The sequence below is a fragment of the Cornus florida genome, unplaced genomic scaffold, assembly GCF_030987335.1.
Source record: "Cornus florida cultivar Cherokee Brave unplaced genomic scaffold, ASM3098733v1 CherokeeBrave_3.0.0_Hap2_Chr05, whole genome shotgun sequence".
Lineage (NCBI taxonomy): Eukaryota > Viridiplantae > Streptophyta > Magnoliopsida > Cornales > Cornaceae > Cornus > Cornus florida.
In genome coordinates, this window is record NW_026775575.1 from 33,720,376 (window position 1) to 33,733,036 (window position 12,661).

General features: G+C 39.7%; 1 long non-coding RNA gene across 1 annotated transcript in view; it reads right to left on the reverse strand.

Annotated features, from left to right (window-relative positions):
* LOC132310098 (uncharacterized) overlaps positions 1-11,543 on the reverse strand; it is a 38,751-nt gene extending 27,208 nt beyond the window's left edge. The window contains exon 1 of the long non-coding RNA XR_009482559.1: positions 11,293-11,543. This is a non-coding gene — a long non-coding RNA (uncharacterized LOC132310098). The remainder of the gene's footprint in view (positions 1-11,292) is intronic.
* Between the last annotated feature and the right edge of the window lie 1,118 nt (positions 11,544-12,661).

Consider the following 12,661-nt stretch of genomic DNA (forward strand, 5'->3'; position numbering starts at 1 on the left):
TTCTAACTACTTCATGGTCTCCTTTACTTTCACATACCATGCGGTGCCCTGGCTTGGGCCATTGGCCCCGTCCAGGCTGCTACTGTTCTCTTTTGCGTCCATTGCGGTAACTGTTTTACCCCTATTGCTCTATACCGACGATTACAACGCTAGGGGTACTATTGGCCGACTATGGCCTTCGAGACAAGCCACCTTTACCAGCAATACACCAAGTGCTAAGGAACCCTCGACCCATATGAGGCACATTATGTCGAAGAAGGGGACTGGCGAGCTTCGTTCATTTCATTCCTTACCCATGACACTTTCCCCCCGGAACGCGCCAGCGCCGTTTTGCTCAAAAAACAAGCCTGATCGGTTGGTCAATTAACATCAACCTTCGCAATAGCACGAATCATTGTAAAATAGGGCTATTGGTCGGGTAAGTCAAACCACTGAGACTGCGCTAGTCTTAAGGCAACCTAAGTATCTAGAGTTATTTAAGAATGATAAGGTGTAATAAGGAGTTGTTTGATTGGTTTGTCACTAAGGTAGTAATTGAAGTGTATAAAACAATAAATTGCAAGGAAATTAAAGGAGTGAGATACAAGTAGAAAAGACTAGGGAGATGAATCCACACTACACCCTAAGTACATGCTAGATTAAGGCTAAATTGGGGAAGTACAATGTATAAAATGGTCACGGAATATATAGCAACACTAGATTACCATATACCCTTAGAGAAGTTCATTAAATCATTAAACAAGAATAATCCCTCAAAAATTAATACATTTGAGCTACCTAAACTAAAGTGTAGCCTTCAACATACTCACTCAAGCAAGAACTATCAAGTTTGTAATCAAATGATAAAGCACATGAGGTAGGAAACTAGCATAACCCATCAAAGGAAGTTCCTAAGCAATGGACTATCCATTTTCTCTATCAACATGCCTTGAAAGCTATTCATAATCCTATCTCCATTGTCACCATGAAGAAGCAAGCATTATGATTACTACAAGAAACCATCTAAGACAAGATAAATCACTTACAACAATCATTTATAAACATTAGAATTCATTACAAGAAGTAATATGCTCTAGATTATGAAAAGACCAAAAATGATACATCTTAATCCCCAAAATAGATCCTAATCTAGAACATAAGCAAAAGGGGAGGCTTCATCACCTCCCTAGATGGAGGTTTAGTTACCCATTGATGCACTAGAGGAAGGAGGAAGCAAAGCCTTGACCTCCATTTTCGAGCTCCCCTCTTCTAGCTCCAAGAACACCTTCCTTTGCTCTCTTCTCTCTCCTCTAATCTTGTAGAATATGGGATAATGATATGTGTGGCCTTCCTTGCCTTATCTCCTTCAACAAAGCTCTCTCTCTCCTCCAAAAAACATCCCCAACCACCTCATAAAGAAGTAAGTAGAAAATGAGGAAACCAATGCACAAGTGGCTGCCAAAATGAGAATTCCCGAAGGCAATTCTGCCCCAAATTCGAGCACTCTAAGCAAGGCCTCGAGCGCTCGAATTTAGTGTAAAAATGCCCATGCTTCACTTGCTCCGCCCAGACCTACTTTGGTTAAGCCATAACTTTACGCTCCGAACTCCGAATGACGAACCGTTTAAAGATTTGGAGAGTTGATTCAGAGCTTTAAAAACTTCATGTTTTGATGAAGACCCAAATCTCAAGTCTGGTTGGTCGAAAATGGGGAGAAAGGCAGTACTTCAGTGCTGCCAGGCAGTTCTGCGCACCTCTGGTAACAAGGCCATAACTCTCTGCTCCAAGCTCCGAATGATGAACCGTTTGAAGATTTAGAAAGCTAATTCAGAGCTCTAAATCTTTCATGTTATGATGGAAGTCCAGTTCTCGAGATTTCTGGGTCAAAATGGCGAGCAAAGTCCTAACTCCACTGCTGATCTCGTGAAGCAATCTGCCCTAATTTCGAGCACTCGAAATTAGGCCTCGAGCACTCGAAAATTGGCCAGAATGCCCTATGCTTGGTTTGCTCATCCCGGACCTACTTTGGTAAAACGGCCATAACTTTGTGCTCTAAACTCCAAATGATGAACCGTTTGAAGATTTGGAAAGCTAATTCAGAGCTCTAAAAACTTCATGTTTTGGTGGAGATCCAATTCTCAAGGATGATTGGTCGAAAATGAAGATCAAGGCAGAATTTCATTGCTGCCAGGCAGTTCTGCGCACCTCTGGTAACAAGGCCATAACTCTCTGGTCCGAGCTCCGAATGACGAACTGCTTGAAGATTTGGAAAGCTGATTCAGAGCTCTAAATATGCCATTTTATAATGGAAGTCCAGTTCTCGAGTTTGCAAGGTCAAAATGGTGAGCAAAGTCCTGACTCCACTGCTACCAGAAATTCAGAATTGTGCCTTTTGATGGCCAAAACTCCACAAAGCCTTGATTTTGCTCCTTTTTTGGCAAATGGACCTGAAAATATATACATACACACAAATGAAGATAATCTACTTAAATAATCAAACGATGGACTTAACTAATGCAATTTAGGGCGCTTGAATATACAATATTCGGCGCTTATCAAAGCCCGTCGTTTCCTCTTTATTGATGGCCTACTTTTTTGTTGCACTATTGATAGCTCTCATATACACTGTATTGCGAGACAAGAGGCTCTCGTTGAAGCTCATAAACTTGAGCATTAAGGAGGCCTTAAGCTTTTCGCCCACTTTCTTCGCCTTGGCTACTACTGGCCTACCATGGAAGCTTATACCAAGACTAATGTTGAGACCTGCCAGCCTTGGCAATTCCAGAACCATCTTCTTCACGTGCCAGCTACACCATTGCTCCTATCAGCGCTTCATAGCCATTTCACACATAGGGCTTATACTTGATCGGTCCCATTAGTCCCACGTCCAGCGGTTATAAGTGGATCATGGTCACTACAGAATTCTTTACCAAGTGGGATGAAGCTATCCCACTAAAGCATGTTAAAGGCCCTGTTGTCGCCCATTTCATGCATGAGCATATTATATGTCGATTTGGCATTCCATCTCACATACTTACTGATAATGGTATCCCATTTATCAATCACCATATCGCTCATTCCCTCGAGGAACATAATGTCAAATGCCGTCACTCAACCTCATATTACCCCTAGGGTAATGGCCAAGCTGAGGCTTCTAACAAAATTCTCCTCACCATACTCAGTCGCACAATCAATGATGCTCCTCAGACTTAGGCCGACCAGTCACTTCTCATTCTTTGGGCCCATCGTAAGTCCACCAAATGTTCCACTAGTCAATCCCCTTTCCTTTTAGTTTATGGCACTGAGGCCATCCTGACTATTGAGATCACAGTCTAATCTACCAGTCTCACTGTTCGTAGCCTTTCCCAGTGCAATCGACAAGCAGACCTCGAAGCATTGGATGAACACAGAACCCGCGCCCCTTTTTATTTGTGACACTGCCACAACATGCTCTCCCACGCCCATAACAAGACCATCCATCCCCGTTGTTTCCACCAAGGCGATCTAGTCCTCAAGACAGCCCCCACCTTATGTGAGGTCACTCAGCTTCCAAGTTCACATCCCAGTGGGAAGGGCTTTTTGTAATCCAAACTGTTAGTCCTAGCGGTTATTGCACCATCCTCAATATTAAGGGCGGTCCAGTCAACTTTAGCTGGCTTAAACACTACTATTGCTAAATAAAGTTGTTTTCTACTTTTTCCAACAATTAGAAAGAGTGATAAGCCACCAAGCTATACTCCAAATATTTCTTGAGTTTCTACACTTAGAAATTTTGGAGGTCTTTGTAATAATACTTATCTCGCTTTCCTCGAGTTCCTACACTCAAGAGAAAGCTCGAGATTCAAGCACACCACCTTATCACCTTTCTCGAGTTCAACACTTAGACAGAGTGATTGGTCACCAGGCCATACCCCAAATATTTCTCAAGTTTATACACTTAGAAATTTTGGAGTTCTTCGCAACAATAGTTATCTCACTTTCCTTGAGTTCCTACACTCAAGAAAGCTCGAGATTCAAGCGCACCCCCTTATCACCTTTCTTGAGCTCAACACTTAGAAAGACTAAGTGGCCACCAGCCTATACCCCAAATATTTCTCGAGTTTCTACACTTAGAAATTTTGGAGGTCTTCGTAACATTAATTTTCTTTCCTCGAGTTCCTACACTTAGGAAAGCTAGAGATTCAAGCACACCCCTTTATCACCTTTCTCGAGTTTAACACTTAGAAAGCGTGATCGGCCACCAGGCCATATCCCAAATATTTCTCGAGTTTCTACACTTAAAAATTTTGGAGGTCTTTGCAACAATACTTATCTCGCTTTCCTTGAGTTCCTACACTCATGAAAGCTCGAGATACAAGCACACCCCCTTATCATCTTTCTCAAGTTCAACATTAGAAAGAGTGATCAGCCACCAGGCCATACCCCAAATATTTCTCAAGTTTCCACACTTAGTAATTTTGGAGGTCTTCACAATAATACTTATCTCACTTTCCTAGAGTTCCTACATTTAGGAAGGCTCGAGTTTTAAGCACACCCCCCTATCACCTTTTTCGAGTTCACCACTTAGAAAGAGTGATTGGCCACCAGGCCATACCCCAAATATTTCTCGAGTTTCTACACTTAGGAATTTTGGAGGTCTTCGTAACAATACTTATCTTGCTTTCCTCGAGTTCCTATACTCAGGAAAGCTCGAGATTTAAGCACACCCCCTTATCACCTTTCTGAAGTTCAACACTTAGACAGATTGATCGGCCACCAGGCGATACCCAAAATATTTCTCGAGTTTATAAACTTAGAAATATTGGAGGTCCTCACAACAATGCTTGACTCACTTTCCTCGAGTTCCTACACTCAAGAAAGCTCGAGATTCAAGCATACCCCCTTATCACCTTTCTCAAGTTCAACACTTAAAAAGAGTGATTGGCCACTAGGCCATACCCCAAATATTTCTCGAGTTTCTACGCTTAGAAATTTTAGAGGTCTTCACAACAATACTTATATTGCTTTCCTTGAGTTCGTACACTCAGGAAAGCTTGAGATTCAAGCACACCCCCTTATCACCTTTCTCGAGTTCAACAATTAGAAAGAGTGATCAGCCATTAGGCTATACCCCAAATATTTCTCGAGTTTCTACACTTAGAAATTTTGGAGGTCTTGGTAACAATACTTATCTCGCTTTCCTTGAGTTCCTACACTCAGGAAAGCTCGAGATTCAAGCACACCACCTTATCACCTTTCTCGAGTTCAACACTTAGAAAGAGTGATCATCCACTAGGCTATATCCTAAATATTTCTCAAGTTTCTACACTTAGCAATTTTGGAGGTCTTCGCAACAATACTTATCTCGCTTTCCTCGAGTTCCTACACTCAGGAAGGCTGGAGCTTCAAGCACACCCCCTTTATCACCTTTCTTAAGTTCATCACTTAGAAAGAGTGATCAGTAACTAGGCTATATGCTAAATATTTCTCAAGTTTCTACACTTAGAAATTTTGGAGGTCTTCGTAACAATACTTATCTCGCTTGCTCTAGATTCAAGCACACCCCTTTATCACTTTTCTCGAGTTCAACAATTAGATAGAGTGATCGGCCACCAGGCCATACCCTAAATATTTCTCGAGTTTCTACACTTAGAAATTTTGGAGGTCTTCGTAACAATATGATGTGTGTTTTTATTTATCAATAAAAAATACCACTCGCAATAGAACGTATCCTTGTAGGATAGGGCTATGTTGAGGGTGTTGAACCTCAAGAACTATGGTGGTTTATCTTCAATTAATACTATTTTAATTTAGAAAGAGGATTTGATTTGTTGTGTTGTGCTGCAATTCAATAACATAGAAGAAAATAAACGGAATAAAAGGATTGAGATCAAGAGAAGAAATACTTAGGGATTGACTTCACCATGAACCTCATACTTTGGTTATCTGTTCAACCTTAGAATTTCAATAATTATGTATCTTATGGAATTAAACTGCATAACATTCGTTTAATTTAGATTTAAAGAAAGATGTTCCATGAATTTCAACTAACTATAACCTATCTTCAGTTGGCATGAATTATCTACCTATCTACTTCTAACTAATTTTGCAGTATAACTCGTCTTCCTTGGGCATAGAATATGAAAACATTCATTCATGAAAAATGTTTGAACACCATTACATGATCTCCATTCTTATGTCCGATAGGCCTTCACCAAATACCGTCCAATAAGAATGGGTTGAATATAATTTAAGAATAATTAAATCTAAGACAAGGTATTAATCATTCAAAAACTATTTAATAATTAAAATCCAATTGAATTAAGTCAATTGCTCAAAATCATGCAATCAAAATACATAATATATTGAATTTCCAAAGTACAGAACAATCAAACCATAGTACTCGAATTCGGGCTACATCAATGCCCTAAGAAAGAAATTAGCTACTCATGACGACGCAAGGTATCATTTATGTTGTTGTGGTCTTCATCGCCATAGACTGCCAAAACTCCTTTTGGATCCTCTTCTTCAAAACCCTAAAAGCCACTGTGAGAGAGATATGAGAGATGGATTGATGGATGATGCTCTTAATGTGTCTTCTCCTCTTCTTTTATAGTGGAGAACAAGTCCCAATCCCCTTTGGATTGGTTTTACAGCTTTTGGTAACAATTGGTCCCATAAGGAAACAAAAAGGGATGATTTTAAGTAATTCATGCATGCATTTTTAACCTCCAGGATGCCAGAGCTCGAGCTCTGGAGTCGGGGCTCGAGCTTAACCTGTCAGCAACTTGTTTTGACGTTGTAACACAATTTTGACACATTTAGAGCGCGAATCGCAAGATGGCTATTAGAGACAAAAACATCGGGCTTTGAGTCTTGTTTCTAGAGACGCTAAGTTTGCTCAATTTAGAGTTTTGAGTCAAAAGTTATGTCCAAAATACTGAAGAAGATCTAGAGTTTTAAGCAATGCTAGAGCCCCGAGTTGTTGTGCTTGAGCTTTGAAGCTTGGGCTCGAGCTCTGGGAGTAAAATTTGTCTGAAACGTCTTTTTATTGATGGTGTTTGATCTCTCCTTCATGGTGCTCGATCCCAAGGTGTTTTGGGCTTAAGCTTTGGGGCAGTGGGCTCGAGTTTCTTGAACATGTGCTTAATCTCATGTTGCTTGGCACGAGGTCTTAGGACTGAATCAAATTTTCACATTTTGAAGCATCACGTGCTTGAGCTCTTAGGCAAAAGCTCGAGCACCCTATGGTTGGGCTCGAGCTCTGGAGTTCTAAGCTCGATCTTTCTTATCTTGGTGGAATTTCTTATTTTTATCTGTTGTGCTCAAGCCATAGAACTAAGGGTCGAGCTTCTGTACTTGAACTCTTCCAAAATTCACCATTTTGACTCCCAGCTTGCTTCAGATGGCCGGCAACGACGCAGTAAACTTCATTATCATTCTTTCCATTATAAAAGCCCGATTTTAACTGCTTCTTTGGGAAAGTACCACAAAACACGAAATACATAGAAATTAGTTTAACAATGGATAGAAGTATCACTTGAGGTCTTAACATATGTATATTTAGGGGCTCGAATATATAATATTTAGAACTCATCACAATACTTATCTCACTTTCTTCGAGCTCATACACTCAGGAAAGCTCGAGATTCAAGCACACCCCCTTTTCACCTTTCTCAAGTTCAACACTTAGAAAGAGTGATCAGCCACCAGGCTATACCCCAAATATTTCTCGAGTTTCTACACTTAGAAATTTTGAAGGTCTTCGCAACAATACTTATCTCATTTTTCTTGAGTTCCTACACTCAGAAAAGCTCAAGATTCAAGCATACCCCCTTATCACCTTTCTCGAGTTCAACACTTAGAAAGAGTGATCGGCCACCAGGCCATACCCCAAATATTTCTCGAGTTTCTACACTTAGAAATTTTGGAGGTCTTCGTAACAATACTTAACTCGCTTTCATCGAGTTTTTACACTCAAGAAAACTCGGGATTCAAGCACACCCCTTATCACCTTTCTCGAGTTTAACACTTAGAAAGCGTGGCCACACCCAAAATATTTCTCGAGTTTCTACACTTAGAAAATTTGGAGGTCTTCACAACAATACTTATCTTGCTTTCCTCAAGTTCCTACACTCAGGAAATCTCAAGATTCAAGCATACCCCCTTATCAGCTTTCTCGAGTTCAACACTTAGAAAGGGTGATCAGCCACCAGGCCATACCCCAAATGTTTCTCGAGTCTCTACAGTTAGCAATTTTGGAGGTCTTTGCAACAATACTTATCTCGCTTTCCTTGAGTTCCTACACTCAGGAAGGCTCGAGTTTCAATCACACCCTCTTATCACCTTTCTCGAGTTCACCACTTAGAAAGAGTGATTGGACACCAGACCATACCCTAAATATTTCTCAATTTTCTACACTTAGGAATTTTGGAAGTCTTCACAACAATACTTATCTCGCTTTCCTCAAGTTCTTCGTAACAATACCTTTCTCGCTTTCCTCAAGTTTCTACACTTAAGCAGGCTCGAGTTTTCATACACAAATTTTCCTTAAATTTTCAACACTTAGTAATTTTCGGAACACACACAAAGATGATGGACTCGCACAAAATATTACTTTGTTCATTACTTAGCATAAAATAACAGCTGACATTTTTTTTTCTCATATCCCCACAGTGTACATCATGAACTAACCCACAACCCCCATGTACCCATACAAAACTAACCCACACTACATTCATGGTGGCAATTTTAAAACATTTTTATTGCCAATCGATTAAAAGGTTAATGTCCCCATTGGTCTCCACCATCACTGCTTGCAACGTCACCATTTCCTCCTCGAGCTCTTTCAGCTTGGGTTTTGTCTCTTCAATATGAGTATCCATCTCTCTTGCTTGAGGAGCAATCTGCCATTGCCTTATAATTCATTCTAATATGTTCAACCTTCTCACTAGCCACCCCATCTCAATCCAGAACCATTGAAGGTCTTCCATAATCACATGGGCTACCTGAATTTGCACGTTGAGACTCTCTCCCGCTAATATCTCTGTAAATATTTGAAGAATCCTCCCTAACAGTTCATAGGGCCTATGCCAGCTTGACACGTGTCGCCTCGATAATACCACGGTTATATCTTGACGATTTTGTAGTGCCTGTTCTAACAACGAAATAAACTCCTACGGAATTCGCACACCCATAAACTCTTTTTTTAGTGCCATTAATACTCCACTCACAGCTTCACTGTTACTTTTGCCCTTATGTTCACTACAGCTGTATCACCTTGTGTCCCTATAACCATTGCTATATGTTAGACCAAGAGGGGGGTGTGGGTGAATTGGTCTTTCTTAAACTTCTTCTTCTAGATCAACAAAAATAATCAAACACAAATTAGGCACATAACACAGGATATACAAGGAAACCTTTTCAATAGGGAAAAACCTTGGTTCTTGGCCTCAGCCAATAAAAGCCTCTACTAGTAGTATGAACCTTGTTACACACTCAGCTATCTCACTCGCTGCATATATTCTTATACAAGAATAGATGCTAGCTTTCACAACCAATCCACACATACTAACTGACCATCAACACTAACTGTATGCAAGTAGTTACTCACTCAGCTGCCCCACTTTCCACACACCTTGTACTAGCTAGGACACTGACTTTCACTCCCTCTACATACACAAAAGATCAAACAATATACACACTGGCACTCTCCTAGTCCACAACCCCTTTGCTTGGACACACAATGCTCTCAATAGCTTAATCAACAATGAATAGAAGGTGTCAACACACCAAATACAATATACTCCAGTTGCAACACAAGATAAGAATGAAAACATAGCCTTGAGTACCACACAACACAAGAAACCCTAGCTTTCACTTCACTGTAACAAGAAGGGTAGAACTATCAATACACACTGCAGCTTCACTTGATGCTCAAACTAGGTTCCCATAGCCTTGACACAGTTAGATACACTTGCTTGTATGTAGAACACAAGTAGAGAAGTAAGGTAGAATAATAAAAGCTTTCAAAAGGCTAAAACCTTAGATTTAAAAGTAATGAAGTAACTTCACAATGCAGCTCCAAGAATGGCCTGCAATGGACTTCCAAAGCTTTGTATAGCCAATATACACTTGCACAAATGTCTTCCACAATGAACTCAGTAAGGTACAGTAGTTTTGGTGTACAATAGAACAAAACCCTAAAACCAAGGGTAAAGAAGTAACTTCACTTTGTAGCTTCAGAACTGACCTGCACTAGTTACTCATAGCCTTGATATCTTCATATAATGTTGCTTAATAGGTTTCATAATGATTGGAGCAAGGTATAACACTTTAACTTCACAAAGGCCTTAGTCACACCATGCCCTAGCTTTCAAGCTTTTAAGGGTAAAATTGTAATTTAGCTTTAAGGGCGCCTCAAACTATACTCCCCTAGTCTTCAATAGGCCAAATAAATATGTTCAATTATTAAGAACATCACAGATAGGAAGATAGAAGCAAATGCAAGGTCACAATAACAACTTCAGTGTTAAAACACTGAATTTCAGTTCTACCAAACACTGCCTTGAGATAGTTCAGATTCTCTTCAACAAAGGGCTCTCACAACTTAGAATAGATGTAATATACTTGGTCTAAAACTTGGACAATATATACACACAAGAACACATCAATGTAGTTCAAATAGCAGCAAAACAACAACTCCCAACAGGCTTAATCTTTGCTGCAACACTATTCTGGTATGAGGGCTACTTTAATAATTTTGAGACTGGTCCTTGTTGAATCTAGTTCCCACAGTTGAATCTCAATATATAACACTTGCTCAAGATAACATTTCACAGATTATTGCAAAGTGTTATTAAATTAAAGTCCAAGGTTAGTATGTAAATCAGTTTTTGCTGTAGCACTGATATTGGGGTAGAAATGGAATTTCACCACAACATCAACATGAACTCAGCACCCTTAGTCATATTTTAGCTAAATATAGATGCTCAGATGATTATTACCGCAGAACTAGCATCATTGATCAAATCAGTTCATAGTTTATATAGATTTCAGTTGAGAACCTTAAAAATAAGGGTTTTACATTACAAATCCCTTAAGGTCACTTTTCTATGATAAAACTTAGATGGTATAGCTTTGATTCATCATTTTAAGTATGACCATGAAATAATAAAGCATGTAACTTCAGGATATGTCACATCTAAGTTCATATATTGCAGCTAAGCACCAAAAACTGAATAAAGAGCGTGTTAAAGATCAGAGAAATGATACCAGCTCAACTGAAGTAGTTCTTATGACTTCTGTAGATGTAAATCAACTAAATACACTTACTTAACTCATGTGTTAGCCCCAGTAATGAACATAGCAATATTGGACCTCTTGAACCTCACAATTACACCAGAAATTAGTAGCTGCCAGCCTTTCTTTAATCTTCAACTTGTATACACTGTTTGGTGTAATACTTAGGTAGATTTCAGCTTATTTAACAGATAAAAAACTCAAGAAAAATGTCTTCATTGTAGTATCTCGAGAGTTCTTCAATATTCAGCTCATTTTTAGCCCTTTGGCTTTTTAGAAGAGGCTAGCTGCCATCACATTATATTTATAGTCTCAAAACATGAAACCCTAGTAAGGATAAGGCTGAGACATTATGAACCAATCAGGTTATAGGGTATTTTCTGGAAATTGCAAGGTGTGTGTGGACCACTTCTCCTTGATAGACCCTCATTGGCCTTATAGACACACACATCTACACATAATTTTGCACATCAGCTGTAGAGAGAGAAAATAAGCTTTTTCAGCCAATAATTGAATATCAAGTCCTTACATTCTCACAGCAGGACCACTGTGCACGTGTCTGCCTTATGATCATCACAGTATATCATATATATATGTATACACACTGAATTACTAAGACTACCCTTGAGACTACACATGTCACACATTGTTTTGCAGCCACAAATAAGTCCTTAGAATTTTATCTCTTGGCTCAAATACATAATGCACCATCTCAGGCAAATATAGGCTGACCTTACACATATGTAGAATGACATAATTTCCCCTTGAGTCCTTGTGGTTACCAAATAACCCTTAGTAGATAGAACATTGAATAACTTATTCTTTTGACATTGAAAAAGCAAATAGAACAAACACTATATCCAATGGCCCCACATTTTCTTGGTGTATGCTGCTGCACTTGGGGTCATAAGATTTGGTCCAGTCTTTTCATTTGCAATTTCTGAGTTTTTTCTCTCACATGCACTGCTATACAATTTCAGATAAACCCATACAGACTTTCCTCCCAAACCATACGCTTCCAACTTTTTATAAGGGCCCTATACCGATACGTAAACCAATGCACCATGACGATTTTTCACTATGCACGTCATTAGTCACTTCCAAAATGGTGGCATTAATTGTTCTATCATGCCTTTACAGATTCTGTGAAACCGCATTTTCAACTCATGCATGCACCCCCCACCACCTGGCAGCACAAGCGCGAAAGGGGACTAAATGTAGGGAACGTATCCCACGTTGACACATGGCATCACATGGCATAGATAAGTACACAGTTATCATGTACGTCTTGACACCCTGCTTTTGCTCGAGGGAAAACATCATGGCTGAGGTGTCTCGAAGATGAGCCTGATCACCTACGTGTTCCCCTACAACACTTATAATCACATTTGTTGCTTCCTAG